We start from the raw sequence: 23,213 nt of genomic DNA, 5'->3' as shown, positions 1-23,213 counted from the left end.
GTTTTTTCCACTTGCATTTTCTCATGAGTGTTGGATCTTCCCAAGAAGAAAATGAATTTTTCAAGGCCACGCACTGTGTGTTCCACCACCGAGAGGGAAGTTTCCTTCACGAAACACTAATGTCTCTTAAACCAACTCAGTTTCTACACACACACACACACACACACACACAGACACACACACACACACACAAATGGATGAGGGCATGGAAACAGTTGTGCTGGTCATCCGTGGAAAGACCCACTGGGTGCTTCAGGGAAAAGCAAGCTTTGGCCTCCATGACACAATAATTCACAATAATTGCCTCCTAGCTCCACAGTGGACCCAGTTGGAATGTCCACTTAAGTTAAGGTCTCTCTTCACTTTTCCCTCTGTCCAGATACAATATTGAGATCATCCCAGATGATGCTTCATTATATTCTGTTTTGGGCCTTCTAGGGAGTCCACTCCTGGTGGAACCAAGGGGCACCTGTCAGGGCAAAAGAAGTCTCTGCTTCCAATGCTTCCAATTATTTCTGCCCTGCAGGCACTTCTTGTAAAGAGGCTTTCTTTGCCAAGTTCTAGTTATTATTTCTTGAGGCTTTTTCTTTCCTCCCCCTTTCCAAGATACCTCTTGAGACCAAAACTTCTGACAGCACTGCAACTTTGTGACACTGGATATTACAAGAATCTCTCATTATTTTGGTCTTTTCACTTCCTGACTTTTTACACACTTATAATTGCATGTGCTGCAGTCTTTCCATTCAGATTAAAGCCGTCTCCTTTAAGACGTTTCCCTCCTTACCTTGATTTCCGCCGTGACCGTTGGAAAGCAAGGCTCCCAGGAACCTTGTTGAAAGAAAGGTATCAAGGTTATTTGGTTCGTTTCTTGTGTTGTCTTCAAGTCAGTCTTTCAATTTGTTATGTTCAGAATAGCATCAAGGTCTTTAAAGATAATATGGCCACACTCGGCTCTTGGCATGATCATAGATGGTTGTGTTTTAATGGGACACTTTTCAAGCATGATAGAGAGGGTGAGAAATCACCCTTGGTCTGATCTTCCTCTAAACAAAGGAAGAAACACCTCTTAGAAAGAGAACCTTCAAAGGGAGCTAAGTTCCAGAGGTGGTGACATTTTTTGCATGATTATGAAAATACTTTCCAGTTGTGTGTCTCCGACAAATCAGTCAAAAAGTTCATCAGGCTGCTAGACATGCACTGAATCCCACGCTCCCCTTTAGGTTACAGAGGAATAGATACGGAATCGGTATGCAGGTAATCATCTGGTTAGTTCTGAGTCTTTCATTATTGAGAATCTACTCCATCTTAAAACTTAAAAATCTAGCCTGTGAAAATTCAGACCAGTAATACCTTTGTACAACATAAAAAAAAAAATCACCCCGTTGAAGCTACAGAACTGGGTAATTTGTATTCCCTAATACTACGCAAGTACACTTGTCTGCATGCATACATTTGTGCAATTAAAAAAGAAAACCACCCAATTACAAAATAAGCTAAAAATGGACTACATTAATTATGCATAAATAAATTCTGGGAAATTATACTGATTCAAGTCAATTGAAAAGACCACCAGGACATTAAAAGTAAGAGCATAAACTTAGAAGTTTTATTCACAACTTATGCTATTTAAATACCATTTCCTTTTAACATTAAATAAAGGAGAATTTCTTGACAATTAAAGAACAAAATGAAACTCTTTTTTGGTGGGGGTACTGGGAATTGAACTCAGGGGCACTCAACCATGGAGCCACCTCCCCAGCCCTATTTTGTATTTTATGTAGAGACAGGGTCTCATTGAGTTGCTTAGCACCTCACTTTTGCTGAGGCTGGCTTTGAACTTGAGATCCTCCTGCCTCAGCCTCCTGAGTTGCTGGGATTACAGGTGTGCGCCACCGTGCCCAGCCAAAATGGAACTCTTGATATGAACTAACACCATCTATTCTGAACCAGATTTTCTTAATGTATTCTCTTTTGGAAGAGAATTCAAGATGGACATCATAGGGAAAGATAGAAGAAGGTTGTCACAGTCAGAGAAACCAGAAATCAGAAAAAGATGTTGTTTGCTGGAAGGATTTGCCCAAGAAGCCCTCAGATCCCCAAACATATATCTTACTCCTTCTCAATTCAGAGGCAACCCCAATACTAAGTAACAAGTACACCGGTCACCCTTACGTTAGATCTTAACCTTGCAAAGTTTACGTACATTTGAAGTCCAACCTCCATTTTCACGTGAGACAGAATCACTGAGTCAGCTGGCCGATTTTGCCAAAGATACCCACAAATTCTACAATATAATCCAAAAGTTTAGTAAATACAAGCCCTGTTTGTGAGCAGGATGTCAGGGGGTTATACTGTGGGGGTCTCTGGACGACCAAACCATCAGCATGCGTAGGCCTGGCTCTGTCATAATTTAGGTGACAACGCTACTTGTGTCTTAGTTTGCATGTTTATAAAAATAAAGAGAACTGTATGTAAAGTCTGATAAAACTTAGGTGAGGTCTCCTAGGTTTAAGACTTCAGGAAACATGACATGTAGAATTTAATGTTCTGGCCAGTACTATTACATTTCAAACCTCTATTACCCCGGGTTGATATGTAACTTATAATTGATATGTAACTTATAATCATACTTATTACAGCATAAGAGAGTCTAAAAGTGAATTTTCTTAATCTTTCTTACTGATGATATTGGAGAAAAGAAACCAATTCTGAGAGTTATCTTTGTTGCCAATTTACAACCTAAAAGATGTCTAGATTCATGGAGAAGAGAACTCTAGCCAAATAAAACTGTCTCCATCTTGGTGGGGGGTGAGTGATTCTGGCTTGGGAATCTCCTCAGCTCCTCTGACAGCTCTTTCTGATCCCTTAGTCTCATGCATGAATTGGCACGCAAGGTTTCCAGTAGCAACATGGACTTCATTTCAAATCCCTCCAAAGACACCTTCCCATGACCACAAGATTCAGTGTTTATCACAAAGAACCAATTTCCAGTTTGGAGCCTCAAAGTAGGAGAGTTCTGTCACACTGACATATATCCTACATCATCCCTTGATGGATCCAATTTTGCCATTTGACCAGAGTTGAATCTCTTAAATGCAGACCAGGACTAAGAGCTGGTCTGCCAACCAGTGACTCGGGAATGCTGTACGGAGAGATTTTTCTCTTTAGTAAAATCAATATCCACTAAGCTGCCTGATGAATGATATTGCTTGATGCATTATAAAAACCATGATCAAGAAATCCAGCTGGAAAGTCTTCTATCAGGATCACTCACAACCGTTTTCATAGCTTGAAGCTGAATTGAACAGGGGAATGTGTAAGACAATGATGTTGGGTCATTGCTACCTGAAGAGTCAGAGTTCACATTCTTTTTAATTTTTTTTTTTTTTTGTACTGAGAATTGAACTCAGAGGCACTTGTCCACTGAGCCACATCCTTAGCCCTATTTTTGTATTTTATTTAGAGACAGGGTCTCACTAGGTTGCTTAGCACCTTGCTGTGGCTGAGGCTGGCTTTGAACTCGCAATCCTCCTGTCTCAGCCTCCCTAGCCGCTGGGCAGGGTTCCCATTCTTATTCTGTAAACATAGCAGTCCTGCTTGGCTGTGGGTGAGGAATGAAATGTAATTATCTTCATCACGTCCCGGAAGCCACTGGTTCCAGTAGGAGAGATACTCCTGTTCAGCCAGCTGCTTGATCTTTGGTGTATCACGCCAGAAATTGGGAACTGCAAATCGAGGGGAGTCAGATTAAATTCGTTTTAAATTTCCTTTCCTCTAGGTGACTAAGATTTTCTTTTTCTACCCTCAGGGCAAAGAACTCAGGTATCTCAAATTTTCCACGTACAATACAATAATAAAGTTACTCAGTGTTTTTTTTTTAAATGTTTATCTGTTAGTCAAGAAGCTTTGTTTTGCCTACCCAATATCTGCCAGGCACAGAGAAAAACTCTGGGGCTAAAACAATAGTCTGTGGTATTGAGAACCTTATATAATAGCTATGACTCAAGCTCTAAGTGTCTGATTTCTTTTTTTTTTTTTTTAATTTAATTTTTAGTGTGTATCTCATTCGGGTTGCTGCTCTCAGTTTTCTAAGGGAGCAGTGAATGACCCAGGTGACCAATCCATGACAATGCTGGCTGCTTATTCTGGCCCTGGGTTCCTTGTAAAATGATATTCTTGGCAGTACTCCTGGGTGTGGACCGGCTTTCCAAACCATTTACCTTGAATAAAGAAGTGCAACCCGAACCAAATACAAACAAACAAGTTTCTCTGCTTTAGGGTAGAATTACATGAATTCTTTCATGTTCCAATACTTATTAAATATTGATCAGAATTTCAGAACGTTAGGTTATTAAAAAAAATGACTTTAGTGTAAAAAAAAAAATGCAGGAAATACCTTAATGTTTGGTTTGAAATGTGTAGTTTATACGGTAGAGAAGATAGAGCAAGGTATGAGATCAAATTGGAGTCATGCAGTTAACCAAGGAGATATTTACGTTTCCCTTGACTTTCAAAAGGATATGACACTTTTCAATTTCTGATTAACCTAACTTGCTAATTTTGGACCCATATCTGACTTCATTTCATAGAGGATCCCAAGGGCATATTTTTAGAATTTTCTTTATAATTAAGAAATAATATGCAAAAGAGTCTTTAACTTAAATAATAAAGAAACATCTCAACCCCTGAGAGGCCATATAAGGTTCAAGTAATCTGTATCACACGTTATAAACTGCCATAGCAAAATAATTAATCACTTCCTTTAAAACCATATGACACTCAAAGACTCCAATTTCAAATGGAGCTCCTTACAAAAAGCAGCCGAAATGCTGCCGTAAAACTCCTTAATGTTCAAATTAAACTTGAACTATTTTATACCAGACTGAAAGAACTGTAATTATAAAAATAACAAAATAAAAAATTAAAAAAAAAAAAACTTGGGTAAAGAATTACTAATAAGATTTAAATGCTGATTTATACAGCATCGGGCAACTTAGAAATCGGCCAGGTTTTAATTTTAGCTACAAAGAAAATTACGTAAGAAGCGCACTGGTTCCCAGAAGTACATAAACAAAAAGTGTTTTCTGTTCTTTATTATTTTTAAGGAAGTACCACAAAGTAATTGGTAGGTTGCAACACCATCTTACAAGTTTACTTAGCCAAACTGAATGACTAAGGCCCTGAGAAAGCTGTTTAAAATATTACTAAACTGCAGCGAAATTGAGTTGTTTATTATATGTGCCTATTTATAATCCAATTATCTACAGGCTACAAGAGGAATTAATATACCAGTAAAATACTGCCTGAAAGGTGTTATATTTTCTATTTAAATTCTAATTTACAGTTTACTACACCATGGTACTTTTAGCTGTATTGAACAGTGGTCTTTAAATAAATAAACTAGAAAATTGTATGCTGGGAGCTTGCAGCATGGAAATAATTGGGAAATAGAGACAGAGACCATCAGACTCCTGTCAGCTGGGGGTGGGGGGGGGGAAGAGTCAGCTAAAAATGAACAATTTTGTACCTTTCTGAGAAATCCCCACTAGAAGTGAGATTTGTTGGTAAAATTGAGAGTTTGAATCTTAGCTTACCGAATAAATAAACGTTCAGTTAATTTATTTTCAAAATGTATTGTCTGTTGCCTAAATTGGTAGCGTCCTAAGAGATACTCCAATACGTTGTGTGGTCAGGAAGTATGAAAATCTTGTACCTATCCGATGATTTTTTCCTGGAGTGAAAATGCGAAAAGAGAAAAATATGTTATTGTTTAGATTTGAGGTGTCCCCCCCAGAGCTCATGGGTGAGATAATTCGATAACATTTAGAGTCAACATGATTGTGTATATGAGAGGCTTAACCCAGTCAGTGGATTAATCCACTGATATAAAATAACTGAGTGGTAACTGTAGGCTGGTAGGGTGTGGCTGGAGCACTTAGCTCACTGGGAGCATGCCTCTGGGGTTTGTATTTTGTCCCTGGTGAAAGGAACTCTCTGATTCCTGGATATCATGTCCTGAGCTGTTTTCCTTCACTACAATATCTGCCACACCTTATTCCCAGGGCTATGGAGTCAGCTATCTCTGGACAGAGACCTCTGAAACTATGAGCCAAAATAAACTTTCCCTCTCCTACACTATCCTTGTGAGGTCTTTTGATTACACCAAAACAAAACAAAACAAAACAAAAACCTCACTGAAACAATATGAAACCAAGATCCACAGCTATTGTTTTGTTCTGTTTCAGTATTTGAGTTGGAAAGTGGAAAGTCCTAAAAATATACTAATTTCCTTCTGCAATAAGGGAAAGAAAATAAATAAGAGAGAGAGAGAGAGAGAGAGAGAGAGAGAGAGGGAGAACTGTGTATCCCAAGAAACTTACGTCAAAAAATAACTCACAGTTTGGATTTTTTCTTTTAATTGTAAACAATGACTAATGGATACCCAAGTAGGGAGGAATAATGAAAAGATGAGATAACATATGTTTGACTTGGTGAACTCCCATCCTTTCCAACCTTGGAGACAGTCAAAGCTAGATCAGAAATGCCACCCAAGAGCATTTACTGTCTCTACACTTAGTCACATTCATGGGCTCCAAAACAACGCACCTGACAATACCTGACTGTGATGGGTATTTTGATTTCATTAGATGATGTCGTTTTAGCAAAACTGGTAACACAATGTGTCTTGGAATTGTGTGCCCGGATAGTGCCGAACACACATTTTTTTGCAATCGTTCATAACTGCATTCGACTTTGAAGTCTTGAACACTTTCCGGTCTAGCAAACCCAAGAGCTGGAGATCCTGAGAGAACCTGGGTAACACAGTTGTCCTCAGAGACTGGATACGCCAGTGGACAGATGGATGTTAAACATGCAACCCCTATGAATTATGAAATGCGCTACGCTCATGTATTATGTAAGCATAGAGCCTAACCCAATTTAGATGGTCACAGTTTTCCTGTAAAAGGTGGTGTGGAGGCTAAGTTCTGAAAGACAATCAGAAAGCAATGATTGAGCCTCATGGGTGACATTGAACTCAATGAAATGGGAATGTGGGCGAGTGCCACCCACATTTTGCTGCAGCGCGAAAATACAGTTAGCACTTGACCTGCTTGATGTACGGAATGGTTGAACTGAAGAGTCAATCAGAATCGGCCCTCTGATGTAATTGTTTTCAAAGCTTTAGGGGAATTGCTGTCATTTCCACGTGTCAGTAATTTGGGGGAAAGTGCACCAAGTTGAAATGAAATTCTACCCAATTACACAGTAAATCACCTTTGACAGGAAAACACATTGCATAAATAAATGAAAAGAATTAGGAACGCTTAATTGGGGCTGTGAATTTCTTACTTGGTAGGTTCTTAAATGTTTAGATTTTTTTTTTTTAAATTACATGCTGACATCTAAGTAAAAGTATTTAGAGTACCATGATAAATACTTCTATGTATTTTAAAAATCTTGTAGATGAATAGAACCAGATATGATTTTATATAGAGACCTGGAAATTGAAATCAATGAAAACTGGATTTAGTGTTGACCAAATATGTCCATTTCCTGGTGGAGATGCAACCCCAATCTCACGTTGTGTTGTATTAATCTGAAAAATCTTAGTGATATGGATGACTCATGTGGAATGACTCCACTCCCCCGCCAAAAAAAAGCCCCAACTATCCAATAATGTTAATAAATTATAATAAAAGCAAATTACCATTGATAGCATAGGTATAAGGGAAGAAGAGAGAAAGAAAAGATAAACAAAAAAATCTGGAAGAATTTTTTCCCTCTGATAACAAGTTGCTAATACTCAGGCTCCTTCATGGGGAAGGGGAGTGGGGTGGAACCCACTCAAGATGAGTTTAAATTATAAAGATGAGTGAAAATCATAAGCAAAACGTGGGCTAGCAAGAGACGTGGCAGAGTCAAGAAGTAGGAGGTTTAGCACACCAAAATCTACAGGTAGAAAAACTAAAAATGACATTTTAGATATGATGAAGTCCACAAAAAGAGACTGTTTCCTGACTGGCGATGACAGAATCATAAACTATTAGGATGGGAATGGGCGATAATTTTTAAGAGGGTACAGTAGCTCAGAATGATGAAGTGAAATGGGTACGTTCACAATGGGAATGAATGATCATCCCAAACTAACCACGCCTTCCGGTTTTAAGACAGTGTCTGGTCCACTGTATTTCATCTCCTTTTTTTCTATTTCCATATGTGACCCTATATTGAATAAGTGTTTCTTTGTAAGCCGACTCCGTCGGTATTTTAAAATTTATTTTAAAAGGGAGATTGTGTATCAGTCCAACAAGAGGAAATCCTAATTGTTTGCTGTAAATTAATATGAACATATGCAAGGATAAGAAAGTAATACTACTTTAATAATAATTTGGTAAATAAATAAGTATCATCAAGTAAATTCTTCAATGAGAAGGATATAACCACTTGGGATCTATACCTTTGATATGCTGCCCTCAGTTTAAGAAAATGATGAAACCATAAATCAATGGATGAGGTGATTCCATTTTCTAATTTTGATCTTCACCAAAGTCCCCACCTCCATCTCTATCTCTATCTGTCTGTCTACCTATCTACATTTCATTTTAGGGTGACTGGCACTTAGGGATGAATTTCTAACCCAAATAATCTGATTTTATTCCACAGTGTTTTCTAACAAAAGCTATTTGAAACATTGCAGAATCTAAGTTTTCTCTGAAGATGTCAAGTTCTGGAAGAATATTTTGAGAATGATAGGAGAAAAGTGGATGCATTCGCTGCTGTCGTATTGATTTGTTAAAAAGAAGTTCCGTGGATTCCATAGGACTTTACAAGAGGCACACTTTCAGGAGGTTAATTGAATGAATGAACAATAAAAATTTCAGATGATCAAATGAACCCAGCTCTCCGTGATCTAAGCATGAAAAGTGTGGTTCTAGTTTTTTTCCCCATTTGCTTTGCCCTCTATGTAGAATACTGATGGAACCATGCCTTGCACAGATGATTTTTTTTAAATGAGCAAATAAATAAGCAGTATGTAAAAAGGTGAAAATGTAATGCCACAAGTGAATATCAGATTTCTAAAATAAATCCAGAATTAATGAGATGTTTCATAGGAGGAAGCCAGTTACCTTCATTACGAAATAGTCATGTTCACTGGTCCCAAAGCTGAATCCAGTGTTTGGTCTTATAATATTAGTACCTTCTAACTTCACTTAGTACTTGTTTGGTCAGTTTGTTTGTTTATTTATTTATTGCCATTGTGATCAAAATACCTGACCAGAATAATTTTAGAAGAGGAAAAATTCTTTGGGGGGCTCATATTTTCAGAAGTCTCAATCCATAGACACCCAACTCCATTGCCCTAGGCCCAAGGTGAGACAGAACATCATGGTGGAAGGTGTGATGGAAAGAAGGAGCTCAGAACTGGGCAGTTGGAAGCAGAGAAAGAGCTCTGCCCACCAGGGACAAAATAGAAACCCCAAAGCTATGCCCCCGATGAGATGAGCCACCTCCTCCAGCCACCTCCTACCTGCCTACAGTTACCACCCAGTTAATCCAGATCAGCGGATTAATGCACTGATAAGGTTGGCTCTCCTAACCCAGTCATTCCCCCACTAAACTTTCTTGGGGGGACATCTGACATCCAAACCATAACAGTACTCTTAAAAGTCCATCATTTTTGTGAGTCTTCTCCCTGATGCAGAAGTAAGGACCTGTTGGAAATATTTTTTTCCAGGAGTAATTGTGCATAGGTCTGTATATCTTGAGAAGGACGATTTTGCATACATGGTCTCTACTTTGAGCGTCCTTGGAAGCAGACCCTGAGATGATAATAGGAGAGCTGATAGTTTATTTGGCAGGTGCGGAGAACATTGGGAGAGTTATAGGAAATGGAGGCAGGGAAGAAAAGAAATACAGAGCATGGAATCAAGCCAGCAACCACATGAGGCTCTGAGCTGCATTCTACAGGAAATCTCTTTAACGTGGCGCAAGACACCGACCTCAGAATTATTGCACCAGGTGGCCACGGGAGCCAGGAATTTATGCAAGAACCTTTCATACCTGTTGGTTAAGAATTGGTCTCCGAGGGTGTTAGGACCCTGACACTTCCATCCTATAACATAAGCATGGTTGAGCAGCTTTTTGTGATTTTTAAATGCCTCAGGTTCAAGATATATTTACCCGCAGTTGGAAATTGCTGGAAGCCCACCAAAAAAGTAAGGCTTGAGGAGTATGGATGGAGTTCTGATAGCATGTGCTGCAACTTACAAGCCATTTAGGTAACAAAGCAATGCATTTTTAGTAACTGATCTGTGTTTGATTCCAAAGGGGGAAAAAAATAGCATATAGGTGACATCAATTCAGATCTTTCATGTTACATATCATTCTGCTGGTGACCGGTTATGTGATCTATGGAGTTGAAAAAACCGTTATGATGTACACAGCTATCCTGCCCATTAGGATTTGATCATGGTAAGCCATACTGTGTGGCTTAGATGTCCTCCATACAGACAAGATGCTTTTGGACTGCAACCCCAACTAACAGGGTTTAAAACAAGAAGCAGATTCACGATAGCCCATTGCAAGAATTCCTGGCATATGGTTGACACATGGGGGTGTTTGGCTCAGCAGCTAGTATGGGCAAGGTTGGTGAGATTTGTTACTTCAGCAGTAGGTGGACGCTGCCTTCAGGCCAGGCTCACCATGACTGTAGTCTGGCTGCAGAAGTTCCAACACTTGGAACTGAATCATCAGTGCCCAATAGAAGAAGCACTGTGTCCCTTTTTAAGAATAAAAACAGGTTGTCCATAATTGCCCATCAAAACAACCATCTCTACCCTTTGTATTTTTAACTGAAATATAATTTTTATTCCATTATTAAAATATATAACTCTTTTTTTTTTTTTTCTTTTGGTACCAGGGATTGAACTCAGGCGCACTCGACCACTAAGCCCCATCCCCAGGCCTATTTTATATTTTATTCAGGGACAGGATCTCAATGAGTTGCTCAGCGCCTCACCATTGCTGAGGCTGGCTTTGGACTTAAAATCCTCCTGCCTCAGCCTCCCGAGTCGCTGGGTTTACAGGCAAGCGCCACCGCAATATAACTCTTGTGTTTAGCTTTGTATTCCCCTTGAAGACATTTGGTCATGTTTATAAGGTTGTACATTCATTCCAGAATATTCCATCCTAGAGTAAAACTTCCTATTCATTAGAATTCACTTCCAAACTCTCCGCCCTCATCGTCTTATAACTGCAACTGACTTCTGCCTCCACAGGTTTTTTTTTTTTTTTTTTTTTTTTTTTATCCTGGAAATCTCATACAGATGGAAGCGTATAAGATGTGGCCTTCTGATTCTGCTTTCTTTCACGCAGCAGAATGTTTTCAAGATTGATTTATGTGGCAGCAGGAAGAGACACTTCATTCCTGTTCTGGGCTCGACGATATATCTTGATCTTAGCCGCAGCAGCAGCAGCAGCCGCAGGAAGAGGAAGAGGAGAAATGTAACAGGAGTCTTAGTATTGGATAGCACATTTTCTGTGTCCGTTTCTTTGCTGATGAACATCTGGGTCATTTCCGCGATCTGTCTAGCGTGAAAAAATGCTGCTGTGAACGTTTCTGTAAAAGTTTCTTCTGGACATGTGTCCCCAGTTCTCTGGAAACCTCTCGGTGGTCATCGGTGACTTCGTGTTTGACATTTGTGGAATTGCCTAGGTGTCATTCCCTGGCAGAGTCACAGCTGCAGTGTATGGCAATTCCACTGGATCCACATCTGTCCAGCCGTCGATCTGGCTGCTTTCTTTATAGTCATTACAGAGCAACTCAAGAGGTGTGGCATTATGGTTTTGATTAGATGTTCCCTTGTGACTGGCACATTGAAGATCTTCTCTTAGATTTACTGGCCATCTTCATCTAATCTGCTGTATGTCAACCAACTCATTAGCTATGTCTTAACTGCATTATCTTTTCCTTATTGAGTGGACAGTGGTCTTTCACTTTTTAAAATTCTTTTAAGGGCTGGGGATGTAGCAACATAGTCACCAGATCCAGCCATTTGCTTGCAAATGTCATAAAGTCATTCTTCTTCGTGGCCGAGCAACATTCCGTTGTTTATAGATACCACCTTTTCTTTATCCATGTTGAAGGGCCCGCTAGGTTGGTTGCGTAGTTCAGCTGTCGTGAACTGAGTTGCTATAGACATTGATGTGGCTGCATCACTGTGGTAGGCTGATTTTAAGTCCTTTGGGTAAATACCGAGGTGTGGGGGAGCTGGGTAACATGGTGGCTCCATTCCAAGGTTTTGGAGGAATCTCCCTACTGCATTCCAGAGTGACTGCAACAATTTTCAATCCCACAAGCAGCGTATGGGGTTACTCTTTTCCCCCACATCCTTGCCAACATTTATTGCTACTAGTATTCTTGATTGTTGCCATGTTGTCCATGGTGATATTTCCTTTTTCATCACGAATTTTAGAAATTTGAGTTTGTCCAGTCTTTCTCTTGGTGAGCACAGCTAACAGTTTCACAATTTTTTTTTTTTTTGGATGAAGCAACATTTTGCTGAGTTTTAAAATTTTTTTTTTGTTTTAATTTAATTGTTTTCAGGTCTGATTTTAATTATTTCCTGCATTTTACTGCTTTTAGTGTCAATTTGGGCTCATTTTTCTAGGCCCTTGAAATGTAATATTAGGTCTTTTTTTTTTTTTTTTTTTGGTATCTTTCATTCTTTTAATGAATAAGCTTGGTGCTTTGGACTTTTCTCTTAAAACTGCCTTCATAGTATCACAGAGATTTTGATATGTTGTGTTGCTATTCTAATTTACCCCTAAGTATTTTTTTAATTTCATCCCCTATTTGTCTTAAGTATTTTTTTTAACATTTTCCCCTGATTTCTTCTGTTATTCTTTCATCATTCAGTAGTGTATTATTTAGTACCCAAGTACCCAGGTGTTAAAGTAGCTTTCATTTTTGATTATATCACTGATTTTTAATTTCATTCCATTATAATCTGATATAATGCAAGGCATTATCTCTGTTTTGTTGTTGTTGTTGTTGTTGGTTTTTTTTTTTTTTTTTTGTATTTTCCAAGCATTGCTTTATGGTATAAGATGTGGTGTATTTTAGAATGTCCTGGTAAGAAGAAAGTGTATTGAGTCATTGATGGATAAAATATTCTATATATGTCTGTTGAATCTAAATTATTAATTGTATTTCTTAGTTCTTTAGTTTCTTTGTTTTGGCATTTACAATGTTAATTGGCCCTATAAAGAAAAATGGCACGTTAAGCAATCACCAACAGTAGAAATCATTATTTCCAGAAGGATTTACTATTTCATAAAGGTAAAGATAGTGCATACAGAGCAGATGTGTGGTATCATAAATGGGGGGGGGGAGTGAAATAGTGCAGTAGTAATATGTTCATGGAAGAGTGAAAGACCAATAAAATTTGGTTCTTCATGAAAGAAAAGGGAGGAAGAAAATCAAGAGAAATTCAGGAGAAAACAACGTAAATATATTCTATACCAAAGAATACTAAATCAAAAACACTAGTTCTCAGAAGGCAGAGACAAGAAAATAACTACCTTGGAGAAATGCTGGAAATGAGAAGACAGAGAAATCTCTGTATGTACAAATGTCCATCGTCCATTCACTGCAGAAATATTTTTTTTTAAAAAAGGAAAAAGATTGTTTTAAAAAATATATTTTTGTTGGTCTAGATGGACAATATGCTAAGGATCAAACCGGGTGCCTCACATGTGCTAGGCAAGTGCTCTGCCTCTGAGCTGTAGCCCCAACCCCGGGGAAAAGATTCTTGATGAAAGATTCAGAAAATTTTTTTCCATTGCTTCTGTTGCAATGGTCAAAAAAATTGTCTACGATATTATGAGTCGGTTGTCAGTTCTGAATTGTCTATTTTTTCTTGACATATGCATTGCATGCAAGAGTGGTAGCTGGGGGCTGTCGATTCTTTCTTTTTGTGGAGATAGTTAAGTTGCTTCCTTTCTCATCAGTAGGAGGTGGGGTGGGCTGGAGGGTGTTGTCTCCTCCACTCACCAGTAGGGGTTGCTGTAGAGTTCTGGGAAATGGGTTCCCAGAGACAGAGCTCCTAGAAGTGGGGTCTGGGTCTAGCAAGACCCCCGGTGCTTTGTGGAAGGATGTTTGGTCTGAAGCTTTTATAGCAGCACATCTCCAAAGCCCAACTGCTTCTGATTGGCACTGGGAGTCTGTGTTGCTGGAATCTGCCCTGGGTTCTGCTTGAGCTGTAGTGGAGGCAGTCTGCCACCCACGGCTCCCATATCATGGCATCCTGGGCTCAGTCCCAAAGCACACGTTCACTCCCCACAATCCTTTTCCCTGCAGATCACGTTCCCAGTCATCTCCATCAAGTCCTGCAAACCATAAGATGCAAAGAGTGAGAGGCACCCACCCATACAGAGGTGTCAGGTCTGTGTGTCCGGAATTCCTCTGAGTATGCTAGAATTTCACCTGGTTTCCTAGTCCCACTCTGGGTCACATGGTGGGGCTCTGCCAGGTCAGGTTTTTCCATGCCCAGCTGGAATTACACAGGTCTGGGCACCTGAGTTTGGGCCCACACCTGCTGTCTACCAGAACACAATACGAAAAGATGGCGGCTGTCTGGCTCACCACGGGCTTCCAGGAGACGTGCAGTGTCTTTCTCACAGGAAGGTAAAGTGTAGCCCACCCACTAGATCAATGATCTTGATCAATGATTCTTCCATTTCAAAACACACCACGGTGCCTCCTATAATGTGGGATTTCTTAGTCCCCTTATACAGTTTGACTGTAATGAATCCAAGTCTCTGGCTGCTAGTGCTGGAGGTGGTGTTTTCCTTTCCTTTTTTTTTTTTTTTTTAAATTGTATTCTATCCACACTTCTGAGTCCCTAAGATGTTCTGAGAGTCCAGTGTTCAATCCCAGTAGGATTTGTTTTATCATCCACCTCAAAGAGAAGCAGTTTACCCACTTCCCTGGTCTCTGGCTGCAGAACAGCTTGGAATGTAACCTCCTCTTCTCCACCCCCTTGACCCATCACACATCACACACTTTCCTGATATGTGGCTTGCAACCATTTTCTTCCTCCGAGGACGCTATTTTAATGTTCTTCATGGTTTCCTTTGAATCACAAAAGCTTTTGATTGGAATGAAGTCCTGATTATTTATTTCTGTGGTTGTTCATGCCTCAGGTGTCCTGTCTCAGAACTCATTACCAAATCCATGGTCATGAAGCTCTAAGTTGACATTTTTTTTTCCTGCTAACACATCTCATGCTTATATTATAGTGCAATTTTTGTTAATTTTTGCATATGGCATAGGATTCAAGTTTAACATCACTCTGACAAATGGCTATCCAGATTTCTGGCATGATTTCTGATAAAGTCTATTCTTCATACAACAAATGATCTTGGCGTTCTTATCGAAAGTGAGTTGGTCAAAGAGGTATAACTTGACTTATGGACTCTGAATTAATACACTGGAATCCACGTGGATGTCTATCCTTTTCGTTGGCAAATACTGTGTGGTCTCCATCATACCAATTTTTTTGGCAGGGGGTGGGGAGAGTAACAGGGAATCGAACTCTGGGGCACCCGGACATTAAGTCACATTCCCAGCCCTATTTTGTATTTTATTTAGAGACAGGGTCTCACTGAGTTGCTTAGCGCCTTGCTTTTACTGAGGCTGGTTTTGACTCTTAATCATCCTGCCTCAGCCTCCCGAGCTGCTGGGATTACAGTTGTGCACCACTGTGCCTGGCTTCATCACACCTTTCTAGTAGGTTTTGAAATCAGAAAGTGTTTACCTACCAAACCTTTTTTTTTTTTTTTTTTTCAAGATTGTGCTCTCTTCTGGGATCTTGGATTTTCATGTGAAATTTCTAATCTTCTTGCTAATTTTTTCAAAAATCTACAGGGAGTTTTAATGAGAACTGCTTTGAATCTATAGGCCAATTCAGAGAATATTGCCATCTAATAAGAGTCAATTTTCCAGTTCATGAACAGAGGGTGAGTCTCCACTTGTTTAAGATTTCTTCACTTTCAACCTACAAGACTTTGTAGCTTTCACTATAAGAATTGTGATTATTTATTTTGATAAATTGATTTATATTTATCTTTATGCTATTGTAAATGGAATTCTTTGTAATTTCTTGTTCAGATTGTTCATTGTTGATTTAGGTTTAGCAATACTTTATCTAGCATCTTGCTGAATTTTTCTGGGATTGGTTCAGATTATCTATGTTCATGTTTTGTCAACTGCAGATGAAGGTAATTTTAATCATTGTGTTTGAGGATTTTTAAAATTTATTTTCTGGCTGAGTAGTTGTGGCAACAATCACTAATACAATGCTACAGAGAAGTCACAGAATAGACTATTTTGTCTCATTCTTTCTTTTAGAGGAAAAAAAATCAATATTTTACAATTAAGAAAAATGTTAGATGAGGGTTTCAGTAGATAGTGTTATCAGGTTGAAAAAGGTCCCTTCAAGTCCAAGTTTAGTGAGTGTTTTCATCTTGAAGTGGCATTGGATTTTTGTGTGTGTGTTTGTGTGTGTGTATATGTTTGTGGTATTTTCTTCAACTGTATAATGTTCTGTTTAAAGATATATTCTCTGCTCTTGTTATTGATGTATTTTGTTAATACAATATACAAAAATGTTTTTTAAAATCACTTTATTAATTAGTTTGTTTGTTTGTTTATTTATTATAATGTTGGGGATTGAACCCAGGCTTTGAGCATGCAAAGCAAGTGCTCTACCACTGAGTTACAGTCAGGCCACATTGTTTGTTTGTTTGTTTTTAAAATATGGTTGAACCCTTCTTGCATTCCAGAATGAATTTTGCTCTATTATTGTGATAAACTGTTTTTCCTATGCTCCTCTCGGATCTGGTTTCTATTCCTTTACTTGAGTCTATGATTAGTGGGATGTTGATCTATATGGGTTTTTATCTTGTGATATTTCTGTCTGTTTTCAGTATCACAGTAATGATAGCTTCCACGAATTATTTAAAATCTGACCCCTTCTCTTCAAAAGTTTGGAAAAGTGTGAGAAGGATTGGTCTTAATTATATAAAACTTGGTAAGAATTTCCCCTTAAAGCCCTTTGGCATTGAGCTGTTGTTTGAGAAGACCTTTTGGATCTTTAAGGCTGTCTCTGTATTGTAGGTTTTTTCAGAACTACAATTCCTTCAGCAGTCAGTTTTGTGTTTTGGTCTTTCTGGGATTTCTCCTGTTCAGTCTAGCTTCTCTCATTGGTTGGCATACAGGTTTTCATAGCATCTCCTTGTGTTCACTTTGGTTTATGTAACTTAGACCATAGTCATGGTCTTTCTTTTATTCTTGATTTTGGTAGTGTGAGTTTTCTCCCGATTCTCCCACTTTTTTACAAATAATCAGCCTGGGTGGAATTTTATCAATTTTATTGATCATTAGGAGGACCAGCTTTTATGTGGCTTATTATTATCTTTCTACTACTTATCTTAGGCCTCTCTGATCTGATCTTTATTGTTGCCTGCCTTCTACTAGCTATAAATTTAGTTTCATCTACTATTTCCAGTTTCTCGGTTTTTTTTCTTTTTGTATTGTCTCAAAGGATAAAATCAGGATGTTGTTTTGAAATACTTTCTATTGTTCAATGCAGGTGTGCACAGGTATATATTGTTCCTTTGAGCACAGCTGGTACTGCTACCCCTAAGGGGTGGTTCACCTGTATAAGAATAAGAATGTTCTAGTTTCCCCTATAATTCCCTATTTTTTTCTTTTCTTTTCTTTTCTTCTCTCTCTCTCTCTCTCTCTCTCTCTCTCTCTCTCTCTCTCTCTCTCTCTCTCTCTTTCTCTCCCTCTCTTTCTTTCTTTCTTCTTTTCTTTCTTTCCTTACTAGGGATTGAAGCCAGGAACACTTAACCACCTCCCATCCCTTTATTTTTATTATTTATTTATTTTTAATTTTGAGACAGGATCTTGTTAAGTTGCTGAGGCTGGCTTCAAACTTGCCATCCATCCTTCTTCTTTGGGTCTCCAGAGTCGACTTTTTTTTTTTTTTTTCCTTTGATCTATGGACTGTTTAGAAGTGTGTTTTTCTAATTTTCACATCTTTGACGAATTTTCCACTTTTCTTCTGTTGCTTATTCCCGTCTTCAATCTATGAATGGCTTTGGAGATACTTGGTGAGATTTCAGTCTTTTAAAATTGGGCCTAGCATACCGTCTGTTCTGGAGAAGGCTGTGTATGCCTTTGAACAGTTATTGGGTTCTGCAGGCTTGGTGTAGACAGTGTTCCCCACGTTTCTGAGGTCTTGTTGGTTTTGTGTTCTTGGATTAGAGTTCTACCCCTGTTGATCTTCTGTACACACATTCTCTACCTTGTGGAACATGGGGTATTTCAGTCTCCAATTATCATCGTACGGCTATGTATTTCTTCCTTAATCCTGGTAGAATTTTAAAGAGGAATGTAGCTAAGACTATCTGAGTCACATTGCTTTTATGTTTTAGCAAACTTTGTCCAGGAAGAAAAAGAATGTGCATAACTTAGGTTAAAATGTCTTAGTTTTGTTTTACAACACACACACACACACAAAAGAAAAAATGAAGAAGAAGAAGAACATGAAAAATATTTACTCAAGACAGATAAAACTACATACAAGCACTCTTTTCTCCAGGGAATTTAAAAAAATAATTTTGTGTTAGGTAAGTGTTTACAATTGATTTATCAAGGATAAAAGGCTCTTGTCTCACTAAGTTCTTTCAGTCTAAATTTTTTATCTTAAATTTGGTCCTGTTCTGAGCATTTTTTCTTCCCTCAAAAACCTGCTTTAAGATATTTGAAATCGGAGCTCCATGAACTTTATTTTTATTTTTTATTTTTTTCACAAAACTCTTTACAGGTAAAGAAGCTATACAGTAATGTAACTTGCTACAGTTGAAAAACTTTAAAATCAATAGTGAGCTTGCCTGAGAAATATCACATGGCTGTAGTCAATTTGTTTGACCATTCTGTGTTCCATTATTATTATGGGAAATCTGGGGGTATAAATTCTTTTTTTTATACTCTATAATGTTGTTTTTTTAAAACAATCCTTAATTTTTTTTCACATCTTTATACATGTATTTTGTACAACGATAAGAGTCTCCTTCCACCATCCATGCAATTCCCCTTCTCTCTCTCCCACCATGGACTTTAAATTTATAACTTCTGACTTTTATTTCCCCCCCAAAAAAGAAAACATTGGTCCAACTCATATCAGATAGTGTGTGTGTGTGTGTGCTCAAATGTTAATTTTGACTTAAAGATCATCTCACGATGTTTTGGTAAATTTGTTCTCTATCTTTCCCAATTTTTGAAAACTTGATGCCAGATTCTGTTATTAGCAATTGTGTCCAGTTTGTGAATGTCCTTGTCTGATTTGCCAAAATTGTCAAGAAAAGTTTCTGGAGAGTGGGATATAGGTTTGAAAAGAGGGAGATCTACCCTGGCCAATGGAGTCATTTATTCACTGGTGGGAGTGTTGTAAGTAGTGCCACCCCTAGGCTTTGTGAGTAACCAGTTAGATAGAGGTGGCTGAGATGCCTGGGGTACTTAACATTAATAGTTAAGTTGAGCTCTTGGGTACACTTAAATTTAAACATTATATTTACTTAGTCATCAATTTCCTTTATTTAAAATTTCCCATTGAAGTTTATCACTTCAATGCTGGTTCCTTTTCGCATCTCGCATAAAATTAGAAAGGAAGAAAGCTTTGTTGCAAAGGAAGACAAATAATCAGACTAAATTTTTAGTTGTACTGTGGTTTTATATCCTGTTCCTTGCACAAGGTTAGAATCACTACAGCGACCCCCCAATCAACAATTCCACTGATCCTTGTAACATCTATTTATTGATTGATTGACTGATAGAAGGTATTTTATATTTATCAGAGTTTTCGTTTCAAGGTGGTAGAGAACACATACTGTGTTCATCCACTCTCTATATTGCAAGAAGAATGTTAGACACAATGCAGACTCTGGCCTTAGTGAATCCAAGAGAAATCGATATCTCCAATTCACAGTATGAAAAACTGGAGTTTTGAAGACATGGTCACACACTAAGCAGAGAGGGAAGAAAAGAGTTGGATCTTCATGACATATCAGGGAGATTATATCAAGGTCAAAACCGACTTGCTCCACAGGACTCCTGTGAGGCTAGTGGGCTGATTGGAATCATACGTGGCTGATAAGAGTATTGCTGAGTGTAGTGGTAGACATGCTCGAAAAGGTTATTGTTTAAAAGTGTGTCTGTGCAGTCAGAACTCAAGATTGTCACAGCCAGATGGCTAGACCTCCTACTTTTTTAAAGAGATGAGAAAGTTGAAGCAATTGGATTAGCTACTCCAAACACCAAGAATCTAGGAAGGCAGAATCATGCTGACTGGATTGTGTAACGGAGACCTTCTCCTTCCTTTCTTTGTGGAAAACTGACAGAAAATCTGGTTATCTTCAAGGTAGGACATTGGAGCAACATTCTCCAGCTAAACCGAACCACCCCGGTGAAGACCTACAAGTACATTTTGGCATGACGGAGTGCTGCGGGCCATTTCGGAGTCCAAATGACATTTTTGTCATGGCATGGCATTTTTGCCGGAACAAAGTGGTTGAGAGGTGACCCCAGCAAGCCATTGAGATTTTAATGGTTATGTTAAGCTGTGTATTCAATTGTATATTAGACCCCTGCTGTGCTCCTCCACCAGTTACTTTGGAGTTCTGGGGATTCCCAGAGAGTTCCCATTGGTTGGGGAAGTGCTGGAGAAGGGATTTCCGGAAGAGGGATTCCAGTTGGTGTGTGGTGTGTCCCGGGAAAAGGCTGCAGCGTATGTGACCTTGGCGGGAGTTCGGAGAATAAAGGAGTTCCTGTTTTGAACCTACAAGGCAGTGTGGTGGCTGGGTTATTTTGTGCCCAGCCAGACTTCGGCAAGGGAGAATCCAATGAAGTACAACCAAGTTAGCCAAAGTGGACTGCAGATTTGAGGAAACTCTTCCTTGGGCGAGATGAGCACACGAACAAACTTAAAAACAATGTAAAAGGAAGGAACATGAAACAGAGCGGCTGAGAAATTAGAACATTTCCAAACATGTACAATTAGTGTCCTTAGGAAAATGCCAAAATAAGATCAGAGAAAGTTAGAAAAATTGCAGCTGAAGAGCAAGCTAAGGATTTTTAAAAACAAAATAAAAGGTTAGATAAAACTAAAAATTTCTGTACATTTTAAAAAAAAATTTAAGTCAGGAATTCTCTTGACAATTAAGAGGATATAAAAGGAAATTCTATTATGGAACATGTAAGAAAATTGAGTTAATGAGTTATACAGTCATTATGCCCATAAGAGATGTTCCAGAAAGAGGCAAGAGAGAAGAATAATAGAAAAATTAGCTGAGAAACAATAGGGGAAAAAATTAAAAAAACAACAATCCCTGAATTGTAAATAATAAGTCTTTACTGTAGAAGAGTCCACTAAGTATCTGTCAAAATAGATGCAAGTAAGTAAATAAACAAAATGCAAAAACCCACCTGGTGGTACGTAGTCATGATTATTTTTCCATGTAAAGTCTGTAAAAAGAAGGCTCAGAAATCTTCCAGGTATTAGCAATAGGACAGTTTCACAAAAATAATCAGACGTTAGTTTTATCAGCTACATGGAAAGACATCTGGAAGGTCATGGATCGAACGCCTTCGATATTTAATGAAATGTTGTTTTCTTATGGATTTGTTCACTTACTTTTTCTACTAAATGAGTGGGTATAGGTATAATTATAAAGGCGGAAAAGTAAAGTCTATTCAGGAAGACAGCGGATCTGCAGATCTGAGCACAGGGCATGGTATAGAGTCGCTAGTGACAAAACAGTTCTAATGTTGGTGACAAACACTGGGGTCAAGTTGTTACAGGCATGTATGAATATGGAATACTGAACCCCACTATTATGTAGGATTATCATGCACCAATACAAATTATGAAATTAAAAAAAATAGTTATTCTGATGGTAATCATGACAATTTACCCAGAGAAGCATTTATGATACTTTGAGCATGCTTAAAAATTTTTTAAAGTTCCCCATGTATCCAATAGCCTGTTTTATCCCTTTCACAAAACTGCATAATGTGATATCATTTGCTGGTCATCAAAATGGCTGATAAGTTGAGAAAGAAGCAATCTTACAAAGACATGCAATTTGGAAATGGAAGCTATTTGAGTCTGTTATGTTTTCATCAGTTTTTCTTAACTTTGGCTGCATTTTATGCTGAATTCTGTGTGCGTCTCAATTTAACATGCAGGGGACTCTGTGCACGGATGAGGTGCAGGAGTCTAAGCAGGGACATAGGAAATGTGGCCCCAGAGGGTGGATTGTTGGGTGAAGAGTGGCTTAGGATGCATAGGATAATTGTCTATTACTCTCATGTTTTTCTGCAAAACATAAAAGTAAAGAGGAAACTCTTTGAACGTAAAGGGTGCTTCATCGAGTGAGGTCCTACCTTGTCGTTTTGAATAGTTTTCTTTAAAAGACAATTTCCTTTGAAATCTGTGGATTTACAGGAAAATCGCGGTGGATACGCTAAATCTTGTTTCTAGTTACTAATTACCTAGAGAGGTATGGGAAACATTGAGTGTTCTTTTAAATTGTCTTTCTAGATTACATTTAAAGATAAGTATTAATGATTTTTGGAAGTAGAGGTGTTCCATTAGTGCGGGAAGCCAACAGAATAGAATAGAATTTCATGTTCCAGTTATCTTAGTTATTTATTTAGTTTTTCACTGCTGTGACTAAAAGATCTGAGAAGAACAATTTTAGGGGAGGAAAAGTTTATTTGGGGGTTCACAGTTTCAGAGGTCTGAGTTTATAGGCAGGGATCAAAGTCAGGTAAAACATTATGATGTAAGACTGTGCTGGAGGGAAGCAGCTCACGTGATGATCAGGAAGCAGAGAGAGAGTCCCCTCTCCAGATATAAAATACATACCTCCAAGCCACATCCCCAATGCCCACCTCCTCCTGCCAGACCCCACCAGCCTCAGTTTCTACCCAGTTAATTCCATCACACGATTAATTCAGGGATTGGGTTCAGGCTCTCATAACCCAATCCTTTTTTTTTTTTTTTCTCGAAACCATCTTGCATTGTCTCACACCTGAGCTCTGGGGGAAACCATAACACTAGTCATGGCTTGAAGCAATT

This window comes from Callospermophilus lateralis, chromosome 20 (assembly GCF_048772815.1).
Source record: "Callospermophilus lateralis isolate mCalLat2 chromosome 20, mCalLat2.hap1, whole genome shotgun sequence".
NCBI lineage: Eukaryota > Metazoa > Chordata > Mammalia > Rodentia > Sciuridae > Callospermophilus > Callospermophilus lateralis.
Note: the sequence above shows the minus strand (reverse complement) of the source record.